General features: G+C 39.6%; 1 long non-coding RNA gene across 1 annotated transcript; it reads left to right on the forward strand.

Moving 5' to 3' along the window:
* The first annotated feature begins 926 nt into the window (after positions 1-926).
* LOC116668478 lies at positions 927-7,567 on the forward strand. The gene is made up of 3 exons (XR_004325583.1): positions 927-1,064; positions 3,939-3,940; positions 7,556-7,567. It is a non-coding gene; the product is annotated as an uncharacterized LOC116668478 (long non-coding RNA).
* The last annotated feature ends 1,590 nt before the right edge of the window (positions 7,568-9,157 follow it).

The following is a 9,157-nucleotide window of genomic DNA, read 5'->3' on the forward strand; positions in this document are numbered from 1 at the left end:
GGTATGATTGATCTCAGCTGTCTAAGGGAAATAAAATTGTTTGCACAGAAGAGAGTGAGGGAGGAAAATGAATAGAATCTAGGCAGTTTTAGGTATTTAAAATAAATTCTCTGTCTTTCTCTTCTCTTAACATTTTTGCCTATAGGCTGTCGAAAATTATGACATAGTAGAAGGACTAAAACCAGAGGGGAAATAAATATCACCACCTAGAGATCCTGAACTTGGGTCTAAATGCAGCAAGAGATAGATATTTACATCTTGTTTGTTTGCTTGGTTGGTTGTCTTCTTCTTCCCTTTTTTTTTTTCCTCTTTCCCTCTTTCTTGCTTCCTTCATTCTTTCCTTCTTTCCTTCCTCTTTGGAGAGGGAATACATTTTTAATCAGTTATATAAGGGATAGTTGAAAAGGTACCATCACAGTGTTGCCGGTAGGTACAACTGGTATTCCAGGTTCTTGTCTCGTCCCAGAAAGAATTCAGAGATAAGACACGGTGGTTAAAAAAGCAAAGTGATGATTTATTAAAGGGTGAATAGTACACTCTCAAGGGGAGAGCAGGCAGGCTTAGGTGAGTGACTGAGCTGTGTTTCTTTGGCAAGTTAGTTACATAGGGTGTAAAAATGAATGGGCAGAATATCATTGGGGAGGGAAGGGTTTGGGGTCACATTCCCTGATTATTATCCCAACTCCACCTTCCCAAAGGGAGGAGGGATTTTTGTCTTTATTTAGTCTGGATCAGGAGTGTCATGGTGTTGGTGCATAATGGGTACTTCTAATCTGCAAGGCTAATTTTATTGAGAAATGAGGGCATAATGAGCAAAAAGTTACATCCAGACACTGGAAATTCCTGCCTTTTCTCACCTTTCTTTGTGTCCAGGCTACTCATCACCCCAAAAGGTGTGATCCCTTATCAGCCCAAATGTTCTTTGCCCAGGGACCCCTGGTGCTTACATGATGTGTGGTTTCTTGCTTTTGGCTTGTGCCCCTCCTTTCTGCCCAATTCCTGTCATTTGGTCTGTGTCCCCCTTTCTCTGCTCATATCTAGCTAGCTGCCTGCTCTAACAACAGGTTATTAGGAACATATTTGGTTTGCTTTTTAATGGGAATTGCAGTCTTGGAAAAAATTGTGTATCTTGATTGTGGCATCCCATAATATGGAACATAGTGTCTTTTCTACTTGTTTAGGTGTTAAGCAATTAACTGCCCTCTTATGCATGGGAAATTTCCCCAATGTATGAGTTTTTGTCAATCAGACATGCTTATTCAGAGCTTTGAATCTGACCTAGTGATTAAAATAGAGACAATAAAGAAATTCAACAGTGGCAGCTATATCAGTTTTGAGGGGACTGACACAGGTAATTGATGTTTGGTAACATTGGTGGTGGTGGTGGTACAAGCTGAGGCAGTCTGTGTGCCCTTCAGGCAAGAGGGTCCTTATAGGTTGCTTCTGTGGCATGATTTAGACAGCACCCTTCATTCTCTAGATTCCCTTTTTCCTTCACCATTTTCTAAGTTTGGTCTTCCTGTTCTGCTGATGAATTTATGAGCTACCCAATAATCAATCCATAAATTCTTCTGTTATTTAAATTAATCAGAATCCATTTCTGTTGCATGCAACTGAGAATTTTGTCTTATATTCTACACCATTTAAGTACAATTCAGTGTGAAAAATAGAGTACATATGTATTAAAATTTGTTTAATTTATTTTTAAAAATTGCATCAATGTGATAGATATTTACCTCACACAAAATACGTAATCTGTAATATGCATACTTCATCAAAAAGTGAGAATTATACTTCTACCCAAGGATAGTAAAATCAGATCAATTTTCTATAAAATGTAAGTGAACACTCATTTCTCCATTGTGGAAAAAAAATGACATTCATTGGCATATTTTGTAAAGAAATGGAAGAGTTTCATAGGATACCAAATAAATATTGATCTCTTGCAGCATTAAGAAGAATCCAAGAATCTGTATGACAACAGTATTGCTTTATCCTGTACTATTGGCATTATGTTTAGTCAAAAAAATCAGATAGCTCTGAGTTGCCTTTTTCTTATTGTTTAAAGAGAACTACATCTACCAAACACTCATGCACATGAACTGATAAAAATGTGCATTCAGGTGATACATTATTTAAAATGTCTCACAGGGAAGAGAGAAGATGGCGGAGTAGAAGGATGCTCGCAGCTCACCCTCTGCCACAAATGCACCAAGACCCACATCTACAGACCCACTCGGCCAACCAGAGCTGCTGCGGAACTCTGACAGAATATCGTCCTCTTCAAAAGATAGAGACGCCAAAAATCTGGTAGGAGAAAAGGAAAAAAGAAAGAACAAAAGGCAAAGCAGCGCGGGACGGGTCCCCCGGGGAGGGAGCGGCAAAGGAGGACTGGCGCTCGCTCGCTGGGTCTCCCCTCTCCAACTGAGAGGCCAGCAGGACAGAGGGGGAACCTCCGAGGCTCGGATCTGTACAGAGCAGCCCTTGACTAACAGAACTAAGTTAAACGGGCACAGAGCGTCCCCCGACACCCAGCCTGAGACACTGGCCGGCAGCCGGGGGCAGGGCCAGGCTGCACAAGCCGGGCGGAGGACGGGGGCGGCTGCACGGAGGCAGCCCCGGGGGAACGCAAGGGGCTGCACACCGTGGCTGTGGGTGCACAGGGCAGAACAACCTGGGCCCTCCATAAAACAGCAAGGTTGATGTGCTCTCGGGGGAAGGGTGCACACCCCCATCTCTGAAAACCCGCGGAAAGTTTTCGGGGGAAGAGAGGCGGGGCTCAGACACAGCTGCCATATCCTCCTGGGCTTAGCACTCAGGCGGGGGCGGGGGCGGGGGCGGGGGCGGGGGCGAAACCTGCATCCGCACGGAAGGGCTTAGCAGCCTCAAAGGCCAGCCTGAGACTTGTCTACAGCCCGAGGCAGAAAGGATCCTTCCATCCTGGTCCCTCAGAGAACTTGCTCCACAAAGACAAACAAGGAGCTGAGCTTTGGCCCGGAGCAGAGACAAGGCAGTCCCTCTGTCTTCCCCGAGCCCACCTGCGGAGCACCGACCAGGGCGGAGCGCGCAGCCGCACAGAGCAGCGGAGCTACCGGCTCCGGGAGAGGGAGGGCGGCCCCCCCGCCTTTCGGGCAGGAACACAGCCCCTGACCGAGGTGCTGGGAGGGGGCACGACCCGCCCTCCTACCTGGCCAGTCTGCAACATCTGACTGCGGCATCCAGAGGGGCAGCGACCCGCCCGCCCACAGTAGAGGGCTGCACCTGACCCAGTGTTGGGAGGAGGCGCGATCTGCTTGCCGACAGGTACTGGGAGCATCACAGAAGAGGGCGCCAACGGAGGGCCTCTGAAAGCAGCAAGCTGAGCTTCCAAAACAGGACGAAGACAGAAAGACTTCACATTAAAAGCACACAGACTCCAGGAGAACACCGACAAACACACCCCCCCCCTTTTTTTTTTTAATCTGTTTTTACCTGTTCTATTTTCTATTACCCTCTTAATTTTTACTTCTTAATTCATTTCTATTTCTCTTGGGTTTTGATGTCCTGTTATTGATTAGACACAGGTTTCAAATACATCTTTTCATCTTTTTCCATTTTTTTAAATGTTTTAAACGGACGTCTCAACCCGATTGATATTCTGCTTCAACTGGCTCTTCTATTATTCATTATACACTGTTTTCAAACCCTCTTTCTCCCTTCTTTTAAAATTCTTTCTCTCTCTCTCTTATTTTTTCTTTTTTTCCTAAGACTTATTCCTAAATAGGCATTAGACAGATAAACTCCTTAAGGACCAAAATAGATAACTGATACTCCATAAACCACAGTGTCAGAGAGGTATGAGAGAAACCTTTCCCAATTAAAAGAACAAGAGAAATCCCCTGAAAGAAAGATCAATGAAATAGATATCGATAGCCTACTAGATCAAGATTTCAAAAAAGGAGTGATCAAAGTACTGAAGGAATTAAAAGAGACAGTGTTTAGAGATATAAAATATGTCAAAAATAAAATTGGAGCTATAAAGAAGAACCAAGTAGAATGGGTAAACTCATTGACAGAGATGAGGAATGATCTAATAGCTGTACAAAGCCAACTAGATAATGCAGAGGAATGAATTAGTGACCTGGAAGACAGGATAATAGAAAGCACCCATTCAGAAGATCTACAAGATAAGCCAATAACAAATAATGAAAGTAGCATAAGGGACCTATGGGATAATATAAAGCGTCCCAATCTTCGCATAATAGGGGTCCCAGAAGGAGAAGAAAGATCAAAGGGGATTGAAAAGGTTTTTGAAGAAATCATGACTGAAAACTTCCCAAACTTAAAGAAGGACTCAGATATCCAAGTACAGGAAGCTCAGAGGGTCCCAAACAGGAAGAACCCAAATAGACCCACACCAAGACATATCATAATCAAGATGGCCAGGGTCAAGGATAAAGAAATGATTCTAAAGGCAACAAGAGAAAAGCGAAGAGTAAGTTACAAGGGAACCCCCATAAGATTCTCAGCTGACTTCTCTATACAAAACTACAGGCCAGAAGGGAGTGGCAAGATATATTCAAAGCCCTGAATGAAAAAAAGATACAGCCTAGGTTACTTTATCCACAAGGCTATCCTTTAGGATAGAAGGAGAAATAAAGAATTTCACAGACAAGAAAAAGTTGCAGGAGTTTAGCAATACTAAACCCATGCTAAAAGAAATATTGAAAGGGCTATTCTAAATAGAAAAGCAGCAGGATGCTACAGAAATGAGAAACTCACAACTGGAAAGGTGATAACTCATGAATTACAAATAAAATAAACACGAAATTATAAAAGAAGACATACAAATCACTGAGAGTGGGCTGGGAGGCAGGGAAATATAGAATATATTTCTTTTTCTTTTTTAAATTTTTTTAACACTCGGATGGGTTTGAGATCATGTTACATTCAGTTTAATAAAAACATTTATAGAAATGGGCTAATAGGTTTACGAAAAAGGGTAACCACAAGCCAAAAACTTACAAGGGAGTCACAAAAATTAAATAAAATCCATGATAATACAAAGGAAAATTACCAAATCATAAAAGGAAGAAGAAAGGAACAAAGAGGATATACCAATTCAACTACAAATATAAGTCCTTGAGAAGGACACATATAGATTGAGAGTGAAAGGATGGAAAAGGATATTCCATGCAAATGGAGAAGCCAAAAAAGCAGGTGTTGCAGTACTGATTTCAGACAAAATAGACTTTAAAACAAAGGCCATAAAGAAAGATAAAGAAGGACATTTTATAATGATTAAAGGAGTGATACAAGAAGAGGATATTACACTCGTTAATATATATGCACCCAATATAGGAGCACCTAAGAACGTACAAGAATTACTAACAGAGCATAAAGGGGGATATTGATGGGAATACAATCATAGTTGGAGATTTTAACACTGCATTAACATCACTAGACAGATCTTCCACACAGAAAATAAACAAGGCAACAGAGAAATTAAATACTACAATAGAAAAACTAGATTTGGTGGATATTTTCAGAGCATTACACCCCCAAAAAATAAGATATACATTCTTTTCAAGTGCACATGGGACATTTTCCAGGATCGATCATGTACTTGGGCACAAAAGAAACCTCAACAATTTTAAGAAGATAGAAATTATCTCAAGCATCATTACTGACCACAATGCCATGACACTGGAAATTAACAACAGAGAAACAAAGGAGAAAAAAAGAAAGCATGGAGATTAAACAATATGTTATTGAAAAAACAATGGATCAATGAGGAAATCAAAGCTGAAATTAAAGAAATACCTTGAGACAAATGACAATGAAAGCACAACCACTCAAAACCTATGGGACACAGCAAAGGCAGTGCTAAGAGGGAAGTTTATAGCGATACAGGCCTTCCTCAAAAAAGAAGAACAATCTCAAATAAACAATTTAACCCACCACCTGAATGAATTAGAAAAAGAAGAATAAAAAGCCCCAAAAGGCAGCAGAAGGAAGGAAATAATAAAGATCAGGGAGGAAATAAATACAACAGAGATTAACAAAACCATAGGAAAAATCAACCAAACCAAAAGCTGGTTTTTTGAAAAAGTAAATAAAATCGACAATCCTCTGGCCAAATTCACTAAGAAGAAAAAAGAGAGAGCACAAATTAGCAAAATAAGAAAGGAAAATGGAGAATTACAACAAATAAAAAAGAAATACAGAATATCATACAAGAATATGATGAAAAACTATATGGAACCAAACTGGATAACCTAGAGGAGATGGACAAGTTTTTGGAAACATACCATCCACCAAGACTGAATCAAGAAGAAACAGACCACTTCAACAGTCCGATCACTAGAAAGGAAATAGAAATAGCAATTAAAAACCTCCCTACAAATAAAAGTCCAGGACCAGACTGTTTCACTGGGGAATTCTACCATACAAAGAAGAACTCATACCAGTCCTTCTCAAACTCTTCCAGACAATTGAAAAGGAGGGAATACTCCCAAACTCATTCTATGAAACCACCATCACCCTGATACCAAAACCAGGCAAAGACACTACAAAAAAAAAGAGAATTATAGGCCAGTATCACTGATGAACATTGACGCCAAAATCCTCACCAAAATATTAGCAAATAAAATCCAACAACACATAAAAAAGATTCTACATCATGACCAAGTGGGGTTCATCCCAGGGACACAAGGGTGGTTCAACACACACAAATCAATCAATGTAATACATCACATCAACAAGAGAAAGGACAAAAACCACATGATCATCTCAATCGATGCAGAAAAAGCATTTGATAAAATTCAACACCAATTTATGATAAAAACTCTCGCCAAAGTGGGTATAGAGGGAACATATCTCAACATAATAAAAGCTATATATGACAAACCTACAGCCAGCGTAGTACTTAACAGTGAAAAACTCTAAAGCTTCCCACTAAAATCTGAGATAAGACAAGGATGCCCACTATCACCACTCCTATTCAGCATAGTCCTGGAAGTCCTAGCCACAGCAATCAGTCAAGAGAGAGAAATAAAAGGGATCCAAGTTGGAAAAGAAGAGGTAAAACTGTCACTATATGCTGATGACATGTTACTATATATAGAAAACCCTAAAAGGTCCACACAAAAACTACTAGAGCTGATTGAAGAATTCAGCAAGGTAGCAGGTTACAAAATTAACGTTCAAAAATCAGTGGCATTTCTTTACACTAACGATGAGTCAACAGAAAAAGAAAGTAAAGAATCATCCCCCTTTAAAATAGCACCCAAAGTAATAAAATATCTGGGAATAAGTCTAACCAAGGAGGTGAAAGAATTATACACAGAAAATGATAATCCATTGATGAAGGAAATTAAAGAAGACTTTAAAAAATGGAAATATATCCCATGCTCCTGGATTGGAAGAATCAATATTGTTAAAATAGTCACACTGCCCAAAGCAATCTACAGATTTAATGCAATCCCTATCAAATTACCTAGGACATATTTCACAGAACTAGACCAAATCATAATAAAATTTATATGGAACCATCAGAGAACTAGAATTGCCAAAGCATTACTGAGGAGAACGAAAGAGGCTGGAGGAATAACTCTCCCAGACTTCAGACAATACTATAGAGCTACAGTCATCAAGACAGCATGGTATTGGTACAAAAACAGACATATAGACCAATGGAACAGAATAGAGAGCCCAGAAATGAACCCACAAACTTTGGGTCAACTAATCTTCGACAAAGGAGGCAAGAATATACAATGGAATAAAGACAGTCTCTTCAGCAAATGGTGTTGGGAAAAGTGGACAGCAGCATGTAAAACAATGGAGCTAGAACACTCCCTTACACCATACACAAAAATCAACTCAAAATGGATTAAAGACTTAAACATAAGACAAGACACAATAATCCTCCTAGAGGAAAACATAGGCAAAACATTATCTGACATACATTTCAAAAATTTTCTCCTAGAAGAAATAAAAGCAAGAATAAACAAATGGGACCTAATGAAACTTACAATCTTCTGCACAGCAAAGGAAACCAGAAGTAAAACAAGAAGACAACCTACAGAATGGGAGAAAATGTTTGCAAATGAAACCAACAAAGGCTTGATCTCCAGAATATATAAGCAGCTCATACGACTCCATAAGAAAAAAATAAACAACCCAATCCAAAAATGGGCAGAAGACCTAAACAAGCAATTCTCCAAGGAAGACATACAAATGATCAATAGGCACGTGAAAAAATGCTCAATATCACTAATTATCAGAGAAATGCAAATCAAAACTACAATGAGGTATCACCTCACACCAGTCAGAATGGCCATCATTCAAAAATCCACAAATGACAAATGCTGGAGAGGCTGTGGAGAAAGCGGAACCCTCCTACACTGCTGGTGGGAATGCAGTTTGGTGCAGCCACTATGGGAAACAGTGTGGAGATTCCTCAAAAGACTAGGAATAGACTTACTGTATGATCCAGGAATCACACTCCTGAGCTTGTATCCAGAAGGAACCCTACTTCAGGATGACACCTGCACCCCATTGTTCATAGCAGCACTATTTACAATAGCCAAAACATGAGAACAGTCTAAATGTCCATCAACAGGTGACTGGATAAAGAAGAGGTGGTATATTTATACAATGGAATACTACTCAGCCATAAAAACTGACAACATATTGCCTTTTGCAGCAACACGGATGCTCCTGGAGAATGTCATTCTAAGTGAAGTAAGCCAGAAAGAGAAAGAAAAATACCATATGAGATCGCTCATATGTGGAATCTAAAAAACAAAAATAAAAACAAACAAACAAAGAAACAAACAAAAACATAGCATAAATACAGGACAGAAATAGACTCATAGACGTAGAATACAGACTTGTGGTTGCCAGGGAGCGGAGAGCGGGAAGGGATAGACTGGGGTTTCAAAATTGTAGAATAGATAAACAAGATTATACTGTATAGCACAGGGAAATATACACAAAATGTTATGGTAGCTCACAGAGAATAAAATGTGACAATGAGTGTGTATATGTCCATGTATGCCTGAAAAATTGTGCTGAACACTGGAATTTGACACAACATTGTAAAATGATTATAAATCAATAAAAAATGTTTTAAAAAAAGTCTCACAATTACTTGGCATAATTATAATCCTTATAA

The sequence above is a fragment of the Camelus ferus genome, chromosome 14 (genome assembly GCF_009834535.1).
Source record: "Camelus ferus isolate YT-003-E chromosome 14, BCGSAC_Cfer_1.0, whole genome shotgun sequence".
Classification (NCBI taxonomy): Eukaryota; Metazoa; Chordata; class Mammalia; order Artiodactyla; family Camelidae; genus Camelus; species Camelus ferus.